The 9,019-nt window shown below is 29.5% G+C and overlaps 1 long non-coding RNA gene across 1 annotated transcript; it reads left to right on the top strand.

The window, feature by feature from the left end:
- The first annotated feature begins 771 nt into the window (after positions 1 to 771).
- On the top strand, positions 772 to 9,019 carry LOC106461660. Its single transcript, XR_001290937.2, has 4 exons — positions 772 to 879; positions 2,230 to 2,301; positions 3,865 to 4,195; positions 6,070 to 9,019. It is a non-coding gene; the product is annotated as an uncharacterized LOC106461660 (long non-coding RNA).

Raw genomic sequence — 9,019 nt, forward strand, 5'->3', positions numbered from 1 at the left:
GGTTAATTAACAAACGGAGACGTAACAGAACTAAAAATTTAAACAATCTGGTATATTTTTACGATCTTGAACAATATTTTGGCAAGAAAACGCTTACAATTCGGTGATAATGACAGTTCATTGTTTAAACAAGTTCATACACTGTTTGTGTCTTTGACATAATGAAGATTGTTCATTGTGTTCAGCCTATTTACTTCTTTTTCATTTTTCAGAAAAAATAAGAGAACTCGGAATTACTTGTCAATAGACACATTCTCGAATCTCTTGTATTTCAGCGAATCTATTCCATCAGAATAATAAGTTTTACTTAAATATACGACAATACAAAGCGCACTTATAAGTTGTTAAACTTTTAATTGTATTCTTCTCCTTCTGGACCAGCTTTAAATACGTGTTTTTATAAACTTATATAAAAAAAATTCTTTTAAAAACGCAGTTTAAAGTACTAAGTGGTGCTGATGTTCATCGCCGCACATCGAAGATTTCTAAATTCAAATTAACATTTTTGTATGAACTTATAATGGTCAATTAAGTTAAATTCCCTGAGAAAACCTGTTATACATATATATCTTAAATGAGCTTTTTTTTTATAAAGAAGTGTTCATTGATACTTCAAAATTTATTTTATAAAGCGTTTTGTACAATTAAAAAGTTTCAAACTTACAAGTAAGTTTTGTATTGTGTTACATTCTATTTCTAGGATAGAATTATAAGGGAAAGAGGTCGTTTGTGTATTCAGTATTTATTGTATCAGAAGTGTTGTGCAATTTGTGTTTCAAGACAACTTACGAAAAGGTTGTTTAACTTATGTAAAGAAAGTTGCGTTAAAGGTCCAATTTTAAACCCTAAATTTAAGACCTTAAACTAATAGAGAAGCAGGTAGATGATATCTGTAACTTGCAGAATATAAGTTATAACCTCGTGTACATGGAAAATAGACTTACGTTTAAATATAATGGAGAATGTCTTAAGACTAAGATTAGTTTCCTTTTAATTTAAATTTTAAGCAGTTTTAGGAATTTGTACTTAAACTGTTATTAAGTTAACAGTGTTAAATGGGGTGTATAAAATGTAAGTTCTCTAGTTTATTGCATAGTCCGCCGGGATAAACAATATATATTACTTTTGGTAATACGAAGTTCAAAAACGTTTTAGAACCAGAGCACTATTAAAGTATTATTATTAATATTAGTATAGCTGCTAGTAGTAGTAATAATAGTATTATTACTATTAACGTTCCATAAGGTCAAGAATACAGGCAATGGATTGTCTTTCTTTATTTACAAATATAAGCGCGGAATGATCGTTTATATTCTAAAGGTTTTCGTGTTTCGTTCTACACACAATGTCAGTATACTATAATGAAAAACCTACTAATAATCGTAAGACTAAGTCGTGACACATGAATTTTCCTTGTACTACAAGTATAACCCTTAACTTTGGCCTGTAGGCTCCAATTTGCCATATATTACTCATTTACTAACACTCATGCTGATAATATACTAATGTAATTATTTTAAGCAACAATATCACTATATTGTAAGTTTATCAAATAATAACACTATTGTTAGGCTGTTAATGTTTTTGGTAAAAAACAACAAAGAGTATGAGAGTAAAAATATTTGTTACATGTACTAAAATGAAAAAGTGTAGGCCTATAAAGTACAAGTACAATTAATGTAACTGACTGGAGTTGGAGAGGCCATTTTAGAATGTTATATTAAATTTCGGTCTTACCAAAAAGAAAATGAAATATAATAATTAACAATGAGTAACTTGCTGGTGCAGTGGTGGTGTAGAGAATGGTATAAAAATGTTTTACAAAGAAATTTCAAGAAATAGAATGTTTGACTTATTTTCATTATACCACAGAATTAAATATACTAGACACAACTTGAATGAAGTTTTAAGATTATTGGGAACTTAATTGTAATCTGTATAACTGTTTTGCAAAAAAAAAAAAAAATAGTAAATTCTCCACTTACTGAATGGAAGATCGACAACTAATGTAAATATAGGAGAACTTGAGGCTAGATTTTATGCAAAAAATATTGTTAATACCAAGGATACTCAATTGATGAACTGATAGATTTGATTTATTACAAGTTTTAGTTTTTTATGTGTTGATTTATGACATTATCTACTCTTAGGCAGTTTGTTATGTGGAATTGGTGTTTTATTAATTTATAAGGTTCTGAACTCTGATCTACAAAGTTAGTTTATCCTTAGTCAGAAAGTCATTGATAATCTGGTGATGGTCTGTTAGTTCGAGGGCCCATTAATCCAAAGGCCCAATAAGATGTAAGTTGTTATTTTTTAATAGTTAAAATGTTAAATTGAATGTTTGATTAAATTTGTAAAATTTTATGACAAAAATACCACAGGATGTGACCTGAAGGTTGCAGTTTCTTATGAATGGATGGATAATGTTTATTGTCATTTCCCCAATCATATTTTCTTGTATGCATGTATTATTATCCTGATGCATAAATATGCATCAGGATTTGAGAAGTTAGCTCTTCTGAGAGAATGGACATTCAAGATTCTTATTCCATAGTGCTGTGACAATGAATGTTATATCCCTGACTTATTAAACATATTGAAAGCTTCCAGTCAGTAAATTTATCTTCACACTGAACCAATGCTATGAGCTGTACACTATAATGTCAGTTCAAATACTTCTGTTTTTTGTATTTAAAACAAGAGCAAGCTGTCAGGGGTGGTTGGTTGCCCGACCCCTCCGAAAATTTTCCCTGTAAACATTTCATTTGAGGTTGCATTCATCTGTTATGGACCTATGAATTTGTTTATTCATTCAATTTTGACTTGTATTGTAAAAACCTGTGACTATCGGGCCTTTGAAATACTGGGTAGTCCCCGATAATTTACACTGGTAGAAACTGGCTATGGGAAGTATGATTCTGTGATGAATGATAATTAAGGTGAGAAGTAGAAGATTATTAGAACATAACAGAAAGGGAGGTGATGAAAAGTTGTTTGGTACTAAATTAAATGTGATACTTCACATCAATTTCCCTAACAAATAAAATTGTTCAAATGAACACCATACATCAAACAATTCAGCAGATAAGTTTTAGAAGTTTAACTCAAATTGAAGCAGTAATTGAGCTTGTTCTTGGGCATAACTATCCTGTTAGTTATAAGCTTTTTATTAAAATCCAACCATTAAGTCCAAGTATGCATGAAAAGAGATTTGAAAATAATTTTTAAAACATGAAGGAGAAACTAGAAAATATACTAGATTTTATCATCAGCTATGAATATTACTATCCAACTAATGGAAGATATTAGTGCAACAAGCTTAGTTGGAGACTGATCATTAGATAGTTGGTTTTTTAATAGTTACTAAAAATTATTTCAAAAAGCACAAAAAAGTTTAGTTTTTTCTTCACTGGTATGTGCATTTGTAATTTTGTGAATATAAAGAAATAGGAGTTTTGGGAAAATAAAAAGTTGGAGATCTCCAAATATTTTCTGACCTTATTTCAGTAGCAATATTAGTGTTATTGGGAGTTGCTTTGTGCAGAATATAAAGATAGACAAGTAATCATCATGAAATTAAAGACTGAAAGAACAGTTAAATAAACAGAACTATGGTATAAAAAGGTTCTAAAAAGAATAGGACACATGTTTGTATGTCATAATGTGAATGACCTGATAATCCTGACTAGTCTATTGTATTAAGAAGAGTAGATGTGAACATTTCTCATTTTCTCTACCAGTTATGTCTAGAGATAAAAACTTTCCTTTTCTGGTATTTCAAAAGCAAACTTGTTGAAATAAAACATCTTGATTGCTGAGATAATGCTATTACATGTAGGTAACAGTGTCAGATCTTTACAGAACCTGGTACAATCCTGCAGAATGTGAGTGAATAATTAAGAGATGATTCATCATTCCCATTCTCCAAGCACCTGAAGCTTACATAACAATTACCAACCCCAAAAGATGTACGAATGACAAGGGAACATCTCATGACGATTTCACTAATGCTTCAAATGAAGAGTACTTTTCTCAACTTTGCCCTCACCCCTTTAAGTAAAGCAGAAATAGTAAAATAAAAAGAGCTTGAAGCAAAAGGATATAATGATTTGTTGATAAATGTGTAACTAACTCTCCGATGGATAGTAGTGATACAGAACATTTAAGAATTTACTTCAATGAATGAAGCATTGTAAGTAGACATTAATGAAATAATTTTCTTAGTTAAAAACACTTAGCAACAGAGTTTCTTGTTTCAATAAACTAAAGTTCTATAGCTTCTCTTGATTTGTTCATCTACAATATTTTTATTGCAATTTTTAAGTTTTGCTTAAGAAGCTGAACAATAAAGAATAATAACTTTTAAGAAAGGAGTTTAAAGAAACCAGTTAATTGTAGAATAGTCACATTTTGAGTTTTGCCAATTTGTGTTCTAAATTCAGAACATACAATCCTTTTCTAGTTATAATACCAATATCAGAGTAACTTTGCAAACAATTTCACATTTTTGACTAAGAAAACTGCAGAAAAAAACTATCTTTGAAGTGAGAAGAATGGAGCCTATAAAGAATATGACATTTGAATGTTACAGAATATTTTAACTTAGGTTTTAAATACTTTTTCTAAAGTATTGATGTACCACATTTGTTAGTTACAAGGGGTTTATAATAACATGCAAGTTACACAAGATAATCTAAACAGCAATAAATCCTACTAATTGATTAATGCTGGGGTTTCTCTGTGTATTTTGCAAAGGAAATTAATTATTTCATCCAATTTTTTTATTGATTCTTTACACTAAGTGTTTTAACAGCCAGAAAAAGTACATTACTTAATATGATGCAATATGTGAACCTGTCCAGTAGTGAACGTTATGTTAACAAATTAGTAAATTAAGGCTTAAATTATCGATGTTATGGAAAATATTAACTGCTTGGAAACTCAAGTAGGAAAGTTTATTATTTTAGGTAAAATGAATTGTCTGTTTTCTTTTTTTGTTCTGATATTTTTTCCTCGTATTTTGTGTTTTAATTCTTTTCTGTTTTTTTATTTATTTTGGTGAATGACAAAAAATTATGCAATGTTACAGTCGTACCTGTAACCATTTAATTTTACACCCAGTTTCAAGTATGATCTTTGCTGTATGAATAATCTGTTATTCTGTACATTACATAATTTCTTGGTTTTCCTTTTATAATGTGCAATAAAACATGTTTTAATAATGTTTCCTCTGCAAATTAGTGTGTTTGATTTGTTTGTTTTTGTGTAATAATCTGGCATAGCTTTGTATGATGAACCATTTCACAAATGTTTGTAGAAATAACATACATATAGGGAGAAGTATACTTCTCAACTTCACACTGAGTTAACATAGAAATATTTATGTTAATTAAGTTGTTCAAAAAAGACTGCAAAACTGTTAGTTTTATTCTTCATCTGATGTTTTTTATATGTTTTCAGATAAGGATCATTTGTGATATGAATTGGAAGATATATGTATTTTTCAGTTCTTTTAAATGGTTTGTTCTTTTATGAAGTGTGACTTCAATTAACAATAAGTTACTGTACAATAAACACACAAAAATATATTTATATATTGTTTTTCTTTTGTATTAATGGCTTTTTGTTTTTTACCATATACACATATATTGTATATGCAAGTTTAATGTAACGTTTTTCACTTGTAGATAATAGTTTATAAACTAATGGTTTATATTTCTGAAAATACTGGTTTAGACTGATAATTCTTACCAAAAAAATAATAATAATCAGGTTTCAGCACAATTACATTACAGTATATATGTACCTATAAAATGATAGTCTTTTAAAAATATACAGATAAAGAATGCTGTTTTTTATATTAACCATCTTGGCAAGTACCTTTTCAACAACCAAACAGCTACTAGTATTGGTAGCCACTTCCTAAATGAGATATACTGCTATATAAAATTGATTTTATTTGAACCATATTTTGTGCGATATGATTGTCATAGTGCAGTTTGCTTTGCAAAGTGAAATTTCACTTCTTAATGTAAGTATGATAAAAACATTTGCTTATTTTTCCAGATCAAAGAAGAAGTCGCCAAACTTATAGTTTCTATCAGACATTGGCCTTAGAGAAAGAATTCCACTTGGACCCATATCTGACTCAACGCAGAAGAATTGAGATAGCCCATACTCTCAACTTAACAGAAAAACAAATTCAGATATGGTTTCAAAATCGACGAATGAAGTGGAAAAAGGAGAATAAAACATCCTAAAAGACTTGCTAGATCACAATAGCAAAAACAACTACTTGTTTTGGTGTTAGTATAATCTGATATATTGCAGATTGTTGTGAACTAAGACTTTTTACTCATTACATTAGAAACCATCACTTTCCAAAAAGTTCTTCATTGTTAGCTGTGACATTAAGTAGCTGTCTGCCTTTTTATATTTAATAAACTTTTTATATTATGGGGTATAACTCTTAGCCATTCTTTTTGTTTATAGTAGGAGTTGGCAAATCTGTCAAGCAAGTGAGTTTGTTTTTCCATAGAGGATTGCGAAAGAAAAATTCTTGACATATGTCATAGATTGATAAAGAAAATAGCTGGTGTCCATTTGTTTGTGTGTAAAACTGCCATGACAGATGTAACTTATGTATAAGTGTGTTTATTATCCAGCTGTGCCCAGAAAAAGAACTCTTGGTGACATTTTGGAGTTGGACACAAAACACAATTTTAAATACTCATCATTCACAAAATGTGCAACTCATTCAACAAATCACCAGTGCTTTAGAGAACCTAGTATTTCAAATATTGTGGCTCACTATCGTCATTTTTTCCCCCTAATAGAATCGTAAATGAACATAATTATTCCATTTGCCTGTGAAACAAGCTGTAACTCTAAAATTTCAATAACTTTGTAGACATAGTAACCAATCTGTAATTTATCTGCCATCTTGTCTTATGGGCCAAGCGTGTCGTAGTGATCAGCATACTGTACTGTGAATCTGTTATAGAAACATGCCCTGCACTTTGGGGCCATGGGTGCCTTATAATGTAATGGTTTAATCTCACTATTCAACTAGCTATCTTTCCCCTAGTGTAAAACAATGTGTGTTGTATCATTCAGGATATTAGGTAAATGGCACTTGGCTTTTATTTACAATAATGATTTTAATTGAAATCCATTTCTTATGATATTAAAGCCATTTCTTCATATACATATAAAATTTCAAAATATGCAGAAGGAAAAATAGCCAAGCTAATAAAATTAAGATGCTCATGTGTCAACTTTTACCACTTTTTTATTATTAGAGGGAAAAAAATTATAATTTAAAAATAATATTTACATAATATTTTGAAACCATGAAATTTACTTAAGGGTTAAATGAAAAGTAACAAAGAATATTTAATAAATATTCATATGGATCTTCTATTTAATGTCTTAGTATATATATAGTATATACATACACACACACTGACTTTTATATATAAATCGGGCCTATTGTCAATTGTTTGTGCATTACAGAATATTTAAAGCTCTTTTTGTGTAATATTTTTTAATTAACCAGGATAATAGTATTTATTATATATATATATATATATATACACTCACACAGTGACATTTATATATAAATCAAACCCATTGTCAATTGTTTGTGCATTACAGAATATTTTAAAGCTCTTTTTATATAATATTTTTGAATTAAACAGGATAATACAGTACTTACAAATAACTTTCATGCAGTAAATGCCCAAAACTCCAGCTAAAACATATAACACAACCTACAATTGGATAAAAAATCAGATAAAGATTGAATGATGAATTAATAATTTTCTGTATAATGTATTTTCTTTGAAATCAGTCAAAAATTCTCAAGAAACTCCAAAAGCATTGATTAATGGATAGCTATTTTGTCATATCGAAAATAAGAAACTAAGTGATGCACTATCTTGAAATAAAGTGTAAGATAATAGCAAGATAATTTTTTACCACATGTGACTTCTTGTGTGAAGCTTTCCCAGTAGCATTGATTACATATTTAACAATTTTGAATAGTATACTTTACTTCTCAAAAATACAAAATAATTGTGAAAAACTATGTTTCATTACTTGAGACTTCAGTGAACATTGACTCCGCATTATTTAAACACCTTCCTTTAACGTTACTAAACATTTTTGGTTTATAAAATGTCTTGCACTAGTTTTTCAATAGTCTTTATAAAGTGTTCATTCATATCATATGTAGGAAATAAATATATTCCCCAAGAACACTTGCACCAAAGTGAATTGAGTTAGCATTCACAATATTTTCAGCTATGACTGCATTATAAGAGCAGCAGTCAACTTCAATATTCAGTTAAGGATGTTGATTAGTTGACTGTTTCTACCTACTGGTTGTCCTCCCTCTGTTCTGCAGTTAGAAATTAGGATATGTCTTTGCCTCAAATATAGGGATTTCTAACCTGGCAATTGAATCTATTTTGTGAGCAAGAGGTGTTGTTTGGGTGAAAAATCATTTCCTACAAGGATATGTAGAAGAAATGCTACAAATCTTTTAATCTACAATAATGTACAATACAGTCATACTATATGTTTTCTGCCTTCTTTTATTAATATGGGTATTTTTATTTTTTAGTCTGTTTCTTTGTAATTTTTGCATAAACATGTGATCCAGAAAACCAATGAGTTGTTTTGGTTCTTGTTACTGTTGTTCTCTAACAAGTAGTATCTACTTTGCCTGCAGTGATATTGCTGGAAGTTTACACAAGTACAGGTTAACAACATAAATGTCCTTCACTGGCTGAATAGATAACATCTGGAGGTTACAGGCTATCTTGTAAAAGATTGCCACTTTTGAGTAAATCCAACATTTCCTGTTAGTACAGAGCATTGGATTTGCCTGTTTATTTATCACAGTGAACAGATCCATGGAAAGACGTCTTCAGAAGGCAACTGTCCAATGTCAGTGCAAGTACACACACTGTATTTTTGCTTTGTAATAATAAGTAAAGAATGTTTCACTTTA

The sequence above is a fragment of the Limulus polyphemus genome, unplaced genomic scaffold (assembly GCF_000517525.1).
Source record: "Limulus polyphemus unplaced genomic scaffold, Limulus_polyphemus-2.1.2 Scaffold1005, whole genome shotgun sequence".
In the NCBI taxonomy this organism is placed as follows: Eukaryota; Metazoa; Arthropoda; class Merostomata; order Xiphosura; family Limulidae; genus Limulus; species Limulus polyphemus.